The sequence below is a fragment of the Microtus oregoni genome, unplaced genomic scaffold (genome assembly GCF_018167655.1).
Source record: "Microtus oregoni isolate MIOR12 unplaced genomic scaffold, Mior012 000020F_ref0000438, whole genome shotgun sequence".
In the NCBI taxonomy this organism is placed as follows: Eukaryota; Metazoa; Chordata; class Mammalia; order Rodentia; family Cricetidae; genus Microtus; species Microtus oregoni.
In genome coordinates, this window is record NW_024543079.1 from 35,040,673 (window position 1) to 35,052,632 (window position 11,960).

The following is an 11,960-nucleotide window of genomic DNA, read 5'->3' on the forward strand; positions in this document are numbered from 1 at the left end:
GAAGTGGGCTTGGCCCTCCCATATCAATCTGAAGTGGGCTGGGCCTCTAACATCAATCATCAATCAAAAAGAAATATCCCAGACTTGCCAGTCTGATGAAGGCAATTCCTCAAATGGCATTCCCTCTTCCTAGATGACTCTAGCTTGTGTCAAGTTAACAAAAACAAAAACCACTAACCCTCACAACTGCGGGGAGAGTCAAACCTGTCCGACTTGTGCTCAGTCCCACACAGGGGCCAACAGCCCCTGAGTTAATGGAGGCTCTTGGTAAAACAGAGGGGGAGGGCAGCACATTACAGTTCTCCAAGCTCCAAAGAACACGATGCTTCACGGGCTTGTAGAACATCCACCCACTTGCAAACTCAGCTAGCCACCCCCACCCCCCCCCCCCCCCCCCGGCAGGCAAATCAACATTCCCAGACAATCAGTACTGCTTATCTAGTCAAGGACACAGAGGTTAACATCTGTGTGCAGTAGAGTTAAGAAAATTCTAAGTTCAAGTGTATACTTGAGTTAGTTGGCAACTTGACGTTCTATGCCAATTTTTTAAAAAGAAAATCTTATCAAATGCCTTCTTTTACATGCTTATCATTACATTGGCTTATTCAGTGTGTGCTCACTTGTGCATGCTCACAGCATATTACATGTGTGGAGGTCAGAAAACAACTTTCAGACATAAGTTCTCTCCTTCCACCAAGTGAGAGGATTTAAGTCTGATGACTTAAATTCCATTAAGTCATCTCACCAACCTAATATGTCAATTTCCAGATTAATATGATCCAAAGTCCTTAAATTATCTTTAGGAGGCACCCAAGGAGAAAGAATACTAAAGGATACTAATATATTTGTTTATATTACTTGCCTCTTTCTCTGTTAGGTCATCATTCATACGGCCAACAGAGTGTGCCTACCCGGATTGAAAAGTGCTTCCCAATAGTGGATCCTGTGCTCATGGAGTCTGATATGACAAGGAGAATGCATTTTTCTCACCCGTTTGCAGGCTGAGCAACATTCAAACTCATATAAGCAATACACAGACAAGATCTATTATTTTGCTTATTAAGAACCTTGACAGGAGACGGTGACAATTTCCATGGGAACAACTTAGGGACAGAGATGATGATGATCTAGAATAATTAAATTGTTCTGTGTAACAGTTTTGGTTTAGGATAGGGAAGTGGGAGGAAAGGAGTGGGGTGGAGGAAAGCATCTATAAAAGGACATGCCTAGCAAGCAATGGGAGAATGGGGCTATGCTGTGGAATGAGATGTCCTCCGGCCACGCCAGTCCTTATCATCTTCAGAGCACCCATGACTATTCCTGTTGAACCCTCCAGATAAGCCTGTTGATATTTCTTCACAGGAGGAAGGAGTAGAAGGGGCCATTAAATCCTCACTTGAGGATTTAATGTTTCAGCTACTCCTTCCTGTGCCTTTCTGTCAGCTGTTTATGATTCTGCTGCATGTTTGCCGGAATGTATACAGTATGGACTTCATCGATGCAGCTATAGAAGAATCATCATCCAAGCTGGTGGGAGACTTTTCAGTCATGTGACTATTTGGGGGTTACCCACACTCTTTTAAGTAACATTTCACCCCAAATCCTTCAAATACAGCCAATATGCACATTGGTTCACCAAGCTAGACTTAGATCAAGTTGTTACTTTGGTCTATTGTTGGTGTTCTCTCTAGGATGCGTGGACGTGTGTTCATTGGTCCCCAGGAGAAGCTGACACAACAGGCCTCTACCGTAATCTATCCCAGAGAGACATGACTCCAGCCAGAAAAAGCATGAGGTACTCAGTGGGTTACTGTGCAGGTGACAGCAGAGGGCTGAAGATTAGCCTAAGACAGGGATTTGCATATAATCAAATTATTAGGGAAACAATCCCGGGGAGTACTGAGGAGAGGTTGTCAAGTTATCTAGGATGACAGGAAGTGTTAAGGGGCATGACGCCACTCAGGGCAACTGGGGCCCATCTTGCTGGAGAACTCTAGGAGACAGTATATGTTAAGGTTTGAATGTAAAATGTTCCCTGTAGGCTCATGTGTTTGAACATTTGGTCTCCGGCCCATGGCGCTGTAGAAAAGCTATGGAACCTTGAGGAGCCGGAGTCCTACTAAAGGAAGTATGTCACTAGGGATGGGTCTTAATGTGATATAGGCCAGCCCTATTTTCTGTTCTCTCTCTGCTTCCTAACTGCCAATTCAATATGGCCAACCAGCTATGCTGCTCATGCTGCCATGCCTTCGCCTGAGCCCCATAATGGCTTATTCAGTATGACCAACCTGCCTCAGGCTCCTGCTGCCAAGCCTTTCCCTGGTCCCCATGATGACGTAAATCCCCTTGGAACTATAAGTGAAGCGAGCTCATTTTTCGTCTAGCTGTTTGGTCAGGTATTTATCATAGCAATGTGAACAGTAACTAAGACAACATAGACTACACATAAAAGATAGCCCAGCATGAGACAGAGGATCTGAGCTATTTATCAACCAACTTTTTTTCAGCCCATAAGACAATGGTCTTTTTAAGTTAGTGCACAGAGTGTTTTACTACGGCATTTTTATACATAACTATTTTTTTATTCATCTCCTTATCCCACTGCCCTTCCCTTTATTTACCAACTTAATGCATCTCTGGCTGGAAGCCAGTCCCTGACATGCTTCCTAGCACTTCCAGCCTGCCCATCACTGGGCAAAAGGGGGGGGGGACCAAGGGAAAAAAGTACAGGCATTTGCCATAGGATGCAAATGGCATGTCCTGGAATGCTGAGTTAGAATTTGGGGGTTGGTGACTATTCTAAGCAGCTGGAACTGGGGACTCCCCAGAGAGCATCCCTGGCCCAGCTCTGATATAATCCAGTTGAAGGTAGTAAAGAAAAATTTTAATCAAAGATTTAGGGAACTGAATTTCAAATTTAGGAAAGTTCCATTATTTGGTTTGAATCCATTATGTTATTGGAAACTTTGGCCTAGAGGGTTCAAAAGAGTCTGTGTGTGTGCACACAGCAGTCAGAGACTGAGACCAAGATGCAAACCAGACCACTTGATCCTCTGTATACCTGGAAACTCGTGAGGGAAGTGGCCTACTGGCATTGCTGCTGACAGTTCATAGGGAGCATTTCTAGGTCCCACTCATTACACAGACTCCTTACACATTTGTATGATACACATGGCCCAAGCACCTAGGAAGCGGATTCCCCTTCAGGTGTCTTACCTTTTAGAGGTACACAAATGACAAACCAAAAGTGAAGTAAAATGTGCAGTATGTGAGCGCCAAATGCTAAGGAAACACAGCTGGGAAGGAGGAAAGGGAAGAGCAGGAATGCCAGTGCGGGCACAGCTGGATGGGTAGCCTGCTGAGAAGAGTGGAGCTTACTGAGAAGCAGCAGCCAGGTAGATGTGTTCTAAAGGCACACACACAAGAGAGTAGAGTATGCAAGAGAACAGGACACACAAGAGAACAAAGAGCACGAGTGAATAGAGCACACAAGAGAACAGAGGACACAAGAAAACAGAATGTGCGAGAAAACAGAGCACACAAGTGAATAGAAAATGCAAGAGGACAGAGCACGCAAGAGGATAGAGCACACAAGTGAATAGAACATGCATGAGAACAGAGCACACAAGTGAGTAGAACATACATGCAAATAGAGCATGCAAGAGGACAGCGCACACAAGAAAACAGCTTGTGCAAGTGAACAGTGCATGAAAGAGAAGAGCGTGTGCAAGCACTCACAGGAGGCCAGGGTGGTCTACTCTGAGCAAGTGAAGGGAGCGGGAGGAAATGAAACCAGACCTTGGCAGCAGAGTAAAGATTCCTTATTAACAGTGTCGGGGTTCAGACTGGAGGTTTGTAGGTTCTTGGCATCATAGTTAAAGCACTGAAATGAGTAGACATAAATTCACAGCATAGCAAAGAGACTTGATTCTAAGCAAAGCGGTAGGACAGGTCAGAACATACTGTGCGAGAGCCGTGGGCCACGTGTGGGAGACAACATAAGGGATCCCGGCTGTGGTTTGGGGCTCTTTCATGGGGTTCAAGAGAAGGAAGAACTTGGTTGCTAAATGATGTAGCATGTGTGTCTCTTTTCCCTTAATATATATATATATATATATATATATATATATATATATATATATGTTTAATTTTAGCATAGGAATGTGTTGCAGTGCCTGCAAAGGCCAGAGCTGGAGTTACAAGGCAGCTGTGACTGACACGTGGGTACTGGGAGCTCCGGTCCTATAGAAGAGCAGCAAGGACTCTTAATCACTGTACTGTCTCTCCAGCCCTGCATGTACAGTTCTTTATCTTGATTGATGGGTTAAATTATGCAGCCTCCCATAATGTACCGCATTTAATCATAAGCACACTCAGTTATGCATAGGCATAAAATGGTAAATAGGGGATTCTCCCTAAAAGTTCACTCAGAGGACAGTTTGGCTTAGTGTGCACTAATCCAAAGCCAGTCTAGGCTGAATTGGCCCCATTTCCTACCCAGATATACTGGAAATGTTTGAATAGAAAATGTCCAATTTAAAAAATTTATATTTTGCTGAGCAGTGGTGGTGCATGCCTTTAATCCCAGCACTCAGGAGGCAGAGGCAGGCGGATCTCTGTGAGTTCGAGACCAGCCTAGTCTACAAGAGCTAGTTCCAGGACAGGCTCCAAAGCCACAGAGAAACCCTGTCTCAAAAAAACAAAACAAAACAAACAAACAAACAAACAAAAAAAGCATATGTGTTCCACAAGTGACTTTTTTGTTGTTTTGTTTTGTTTTTTGAGACAGAGTATAACTGTGTGATTCAACTATATTACTCAAAAAAAAGAAAAGAAAAACTGTATAGCTTTGGCTGTCCTGGAACTTACTTTTTACACCAGGCTGATCTTGGACTCACAGAAATCTACCTACCTCTGCCTCCTGATTGCCTGGCCCAAGTGTTATGTGATATATTCTTATCACAACCCGAATGGCAGGAAAAGAGCCTGGCATCAGTGCTGCCTGGGTGGTGTGGAGCTGAGACAGAGAGGGAACGGTGTCCAATCATTCCGACATTTTCTCATGGTTTCTTTTCTAGCAACAAAGACCTGCACTGAGCTGTCACTGGTGCTGCCTTTCACGGCCACCCCTGTGAGGTGGCCACAGCTAAGGCTCAGATGGCAACTTTCCTACAGACCACATGAAGCCAATTCAAACTGTGATGGCTGCACACTGACTCACAGGGGCTCCGAAGCCGGTGCTGCCTCGCACAGGGGCTCCGAAGCCGGTGCTGCCTCGCACAGGGGCTCTGAAGGCGGTGCTGCCTGGCTTCTACTCCGATGCTGGTTCATAGTGCCGTTTTCTCTGCTTCTCGGTGCTGTCTGCCCTTTTGGTGACATAGAAGTGATGCTTCCCAGAAAAGTTTGTAAATTTATTTAAGGGATGGTTTCTCTCAATTTGTTTAAACAAAAATGATTCCTGTGGTTTTCCATGCAGTCTTTTTCGGGCTAATAGTTAAATGACCTCAAAAAGACCAAGATGTATTCAGGAAGCCTTGTGGCAGCGTCTAAAACTGATTGTGACTCCGAACACTAATGCAGTGCCTGTAATATACCTGACAATTGCCCTAATGACATACGGCGATTATAAATCAATCTATTCTAAATCCGTGCCCCTTTTCAGCATGTCCACTTAACATGTGGCTACTGTGCAAGTCCACAGGCACACTCTGCAGACTTGGCTTCCTGCAGGAAGAAAGGCTTAGCTAACAGAGTAGACTGCATTCCCTCCCCCACATCGCCAGCCCTGGACAGCCTGTGTAACACAGGATCTGCACCACAGAACTCCAGTCTGCGTCCACGTGAACCAGGCACCCTTCAGTTAAAGCCAATTATCCAGGTTTCTTACTTATGCGTTCCTGCCACTCCTGGTCAATCGTGGGTATCCTTCTACTGTTTATAAGTTATAAGGATCTCAAGCCATGAAAACACCACAGCCAACAACATTATCCACTGCGCCAAGCCTGGTATCATAGTCTGTGTTCTCTGTGGCCATTGCCCCAGTCTGACAGCCTCCATCATACCAGAAAGCAGCCGTAGTAACAGTCGGTGGCAGGACCAACAGCTCCCTTGGAGATAACCATTCCTGTGTCTTCACTGGCTTCCAGCTGTGAGCACTTGTGACTAAGCACCCAAGAACTTTCTCTGGTGCCATGGATGCTCTCAGCAGTAAGTACAGAGGGTAGGGTATGCTGAAGATTCCGTGTCCCCAGAACAGAAGCAGATTGGAGGAAGGGCCTTACTCTTGGTGCTGGCAACTCTGAAGGCTCCCTAGAGCCTCCCAAACTACTGCATCCTACACTCCACTGTCTTGTCTCCCTGCTTCCTCTGTGGTCCCTTCCAAGCATCCCTTCACACAAACCACTTACAAGCTCAGTCTCGCCAGGCAAGCCAGCCCCTACTAGATGAGTTGATTCTGCCTTTAGATCTTTTGATTACTGTTAGTGTTGCTATGTTTGTTTGTTTGTTTGTTTGCCTTTAGATTCAGCTTTCATTCTTCAGACTCCAGAGTAGACCAAGAAGTGATTATTCATAGAGGAATCTAAACTATGCAAATCCCACTCAGAGAGCAGAGTAAAACTTATGACTTCTGCCACTCTAAATATGCTCACACTCACCAAATACTGGAAAAGATGATGTCGAAACAGGTTACAGAAAAACGCAACAAAGCAATCAACCCCACCAAATACTCTCAGCCCCAGATGGATAAGCCTCTGCTGGAAGCAGCTCTGATCTCCAAAGTGAGGAGAGAAAAGGGAGAAGCAAGCATCCTCCCCTCCTCCTGTATCCTCCTTCTCCAACATCCTCACTGCCTTCACTCAGCTTGGCTCCCGCTCTTGTAGACCATCCCTACCTCCAGAACAACCCTCAATGAAGCGCAAGAACTTTGTAAGGAAAAAAATGGTGCCCTATCCACCTGCCAGGGGCTAGGAAACAACTTAGCAGTGTTTTCTGACTTGAGTTTTCTGTTTATTTGGTTGGTTTTTATGAAATGCCTTGTAGCCCAGCTGGCCTGGAACTTGCTGGACTTGGATTTGAAGTAGTGATGTTTTTCTGTCGGCTTAGCAGTTGCACATGAATCTAGTGCTATTTTAATTGTTGTCTGTGGCCCCCACAGCCCCACAGCCCCACAGCCTCACAGTCAACACCCCACCAGCTACTCAGGTCGCAGCTTGGAAGGCCTTCTGGTCGAGGCCGCTGTATGTAGGCTTAAAGTAAGTCTCTATTTATTGTTCTACTTAACAACAAAGATTCGAGGGTCAGATGTGGGGGTGAAAACCTGCTAGATCGGAGAAGCTGAGAAGTAACCAGCTCACCTTGCTTCTTAGCCAGAGAGAAACTTACCTCTTCATTCATCCCAAAACCAAAAGGAAGAGCCACACCCAAGTCCTTGCCCTTTCCTTTCTTTACATCTTCTCTATCCAAATTGCTGGCTTCTCCATGGCCAATTCAGGTCAGCTAGTCACTAGCTCTGTCCCCTGACTCCAGATAAATGTTATTTAACTCTTGTCAGAGTGTCATCAAAATTCCTGCAACAAGTTGTCCTCTTTTTTGTTTGTTTCTTTCTTTTGGTTTTTCAAGACAGGGTTTCTCTGTATAACAGCCCTGGCTGTCCAGGAACTAGCTCTTGTAGACCAGGCTGGCCTTGAACTCACAGAGATCTGCCTGCCTCTGCCTCCCAAATGCTGGGACTAAAGGCGTGCGCCACCACTGCCTGGCTAACAATGTAGTCCTCTTGCTCCTGTTTCGTGGATTGGAGGCATGCACATCAAACCCCACTAACATTGGTTCTTGCTACCTCTTTACTTCACCACCCTCATTCAATTCCTTGACAAGTTCCATGGGCTCTCTATCTAAAATAGGGAATCTTTGCCTCTCTGTAGCTGAAACTCTCCAAGCCACCATCAGCCTCCATTCTAGAGGGCTACAATATCCTGCGTGTCAGTGGCTACTTCTGCCCTTCTCTGCAAAGGGAATTTGAAGAGTCCTTTTCCTAGTCTATGAGGCACGGGTCTTGTAGACCTAGTCTGATCTACAAGAGTTAGTTCCAGGACAGGCTCCAAAGCTACAGAGAAACCCTATCTCGAAAACAACAACAAATGCTATTGAGAATTTGCCAGAGATTGCATTGAATCTGACCAAAAAAAAAAAAAAAACAAAAACAAAAAACAAAACTTTGGATAGTGCAGACATCATAACAGGATTGTTTTCTAATCCATAAATATGGGGAGTCTTCCTATCTATTTACATCTTCTGTAGTTTCATCAATACTTGTTTTCAGTGTACAAGTCTCTCACCTTCTTGAATAAATTTATTCCAAAATATTTTGGCTGTTTTAAGTAGGACTTTTAAAAAATATCTTTTCTGACAGTTCATTCTGGTACACAAAAATACAGTTCAGTCTAGAACAGCCAGGGCTACACAGAAAAACCCTGTCTTTATATGTGTACACACACACACACGCACATGCACACACACACAATTGGGTTTTGCTGTTGTTTTGAACCCTGAACCTTGAATATGCTGAGCAACTTTTATACACTGAGCTAAAATCTTAATATCTTCCAGAACTTTCAGCTTTGCTAGAATTTTAGTGAGTTCCTCTGAGTCTTGTATGTACAGGTTTGTCTCATCACAAATTGAGATAGTCCTTCTGGATGCCTTTTCTTCCTCTTTCTTGTGTGGATGGTTAAGATCTTCAGCACAATGTAGAAGAGAAGTGATGAGAGTAGATTTTCCAATCTTGTTCCCAGTTTCAGAAAGCAGTGAGTTGATGTTGGCTTTTACCAGTCTGAGGAACTCTCCCTTCTCTTCCTTACTGATTGTTTTTTTTTTTTAATCATGAAAGGGTTTTAGATTTGGTCAAATGCTTCCTTTGCATTTATTAGGATAATTATGTAGTTTATTGTGTTAATTGATTACCAGTCGCTAAACCAACCTCACATTCAGTGGGCAAATCCCACTTGACTACACAGCCGTTCATGTCCTAACAAGATTTCCAGTCAACTATAGACTATACATGTGATAGTGGCTCCACAGATTCTATTACCAAGTTATGTCTAACCATTACAATTTGTGTGAATACATTCTATGATGCTCACACAATGATAAAATCATCTAACAGTGAATTTCTTAGAAGTATCCCCCACTGTTAAGCAATACATGACTGTATAGCCTTTTTGTATGATACTCAGTTTAAGTTGCTAGCACTTTGGTTAGGTATTTTTGTATCTATTTTCATAAGAGCTGCTGGCCGATAGTTTTCTTTTCTCATACTGATTTTTCTGGTTTTAGAGAAGCACAATAGTGACCTCACAGAATGAGTTAGGAAATGTTGTCTTCTATTTTGTGGAAAACCAGAAATTTAATCTAGGCCTTTTCCAGCATGGGAAGGAGAGTTACTAGTTAAATCTTTATTTGTTGCAAGTCTGTTTGGATTCTCTATTTCCTCTGGGGTAAGTTCCAATAGTTTGTGAGTTTTCCCATGAATCTATCTACTTTGTTATTTAACTTGCTGACATGCAGTGGTCTCTTAGAAACCTTTTTATTTCTGTAAAAATAGTAATGTTATTTCTGTAAAAATAGTTTAATGTTATTAAATAGTCCTGCCTTGGCTATTTAAGTACTTGTAATGGCTAAACTTGGTTATCAACTTGTCTGAATCTAGCATCAATTAAAACCCAACCAGTTCTGTGAAGAATTTTCTTTATCAGACTATTAAAACTGAAGGCTCACTCTAAATGTAGATGGTACCTTCTGATAACAGCCCAGATAAAGGACATGAAATAAGGAAGTTTTGCTTTTAAGTCTGCTTGACTTCACTCTTGCTGGCAAGTTCATCTATCCTGTTGCTATGGCATTCTTGACCAGTATAAGAATCAACTTAAAAAAAAAAAAGAATCAACTTAATCATTCCTAGTCTGAAGATCAGCAGCTCTCCAGAATCGTCCAGGCCTTCAGCACCAGACTGGGGCTGCCGAGACATCCAGTCTCATGGACTGAGACAGTGATTGTTGAACTACACAGACCACATTCTGTAAGTCAGTCTGATAAATCCCCTAAGTACTAAACCCTTATATTATATTAATTCCCCATTCTTTTGGAGAATGAAGACTAATAGTCTTCTTTGATTTTTTTTCTTGCTTGGTTCTCGATAAAATATAAAGTTATCGATATAGTTGACCTTTCTAAAGAAAGAAATGTTCAGTCTTAGTAATTTTCCTGGTGGGTTTTTTTTTCCCCAAGACAAGGTTTCTCTGTAGCTATGGTTCCTGTCCTGGAACTAGCTCTTGTAGACCAGGCTGGCCTTGAACTCACGGAGATCTGCCTGCCTCTGCCTGGCTCTCCCAGTGTTCTTTTAGCCTCCATTTTTCTCTCTAATGTTTGTTGCTCTCTTCTTTCCATTTTATTTAGGTTGACTTCGCTCCTTGTTCTCGTTTTCCTTCATCTTGAAGCATTTTCTAATTCCCCTGTGATTTCTTTCTTTTCATTTCACAATCCATGATGTGGCTGTAACACGGGCAGGTTCCTCCAGTGCCTCAGGTGACTTTACAAAAGACAGCCATTGGGTTTGTTCTATTTGCAGCCATTTGGACCTTCCTCTTGCAGGGACATGGCATTGATGAGATGATGCCCTGGGGCATAGCTACCAAGGATCCTCCTTAATCACACAGCCCTAAAAAATAAAAAATAAAAAATCAATCATACTTCAACTTCAAATAGTACTCAATCATGTTAGAATCATTACAATCACATGAGCCAGAATTTTAACTAGCCTCAGGCTTCAAATAACCTAAGAAACAGTGTGGCAGTAAAAGAAGCGATTATTCCTGACAGGTGAGATGGCTCAGCGGGGAAAAGGCTCTTGTCACCAAGCCTATCAACCTCAGCTCAATCCACGTGGAAAGGGAACCAATTTTATAAGTGGTCTCTGGGGAAAAAAAGAATTATCAACCATTGCTTTTGAGTGTTTTGTTTTCTGGACAGGCTCTCACCTTGATGCCCAGGCTGGCTTCAAATTCATAGCAATCCTTTTTCCTTGACTCTCGGGCACTGGGATCAGAGGCTTGATCCCCTAGCTGACAAGTGATATTCGATTGAAGGGCCTGGCAAAAGGACTGTCTTGGGGTCATGAACAACTAAACCCTCTGACTCAATGTCATAATGTCACTTTCAGGGGTGCTATAGGGAGTAAACAAAATGGTGCTAATAAACTCTTAGTCACAGAATAAGGATCATTGCAGAGAGTTTTTAAAATATCACTGAACCTACTAATGAACCTTACCACACAGTACTGGAATGGGTTATAATTATTATGTTATCAGTTCAGGTCCTCATGTATGTGGGGCAAACATTCTACTACTAATCTACATCCCAGTCCTATGATGGTGTATTTGACCATCTATCTTTTTGATTAATAAGAACCAAGGGATGGCTTATTTGTCTCTGTTTATTATTTACATAAGTGAAAGGACAATTCCAGGCCATTGACTCCTGTCACTGCCTGAGGACCAAGGCTCCTTATACCTACCTCATCCATGATATACAGAAAGGCAAGGGAAGTGGAAGGGGAGGGGAGAGAAGGGAAGGGGAAGGGGAGGAGAGGGAAGGGAAAAGAAAGGAAGGGAAGGGCAGAGAAACCATCTCTAAACCCAGCGAACAGTAGGCTAGATTCTACACGTAGCTTCTCCCTTTCCCTAAATGCCTCAGGTTTGTTCTCAGAAATGTCTACCCTCCCTTCCCCAAGACATAGAATCAGAATCATCACTGACTGAAATTTCCCAACCTCAGTGTGTTGATGACAGGATTCGGCTGGTGACTCACAGGAGAGCCTTGTTTCTTCCTCCCACCAGGCTTCTCGTTGCTCAATTACTTGGCTGGCTAGTGTTGCCAACCTGACAGGACCTGGAATCAACTGGAAG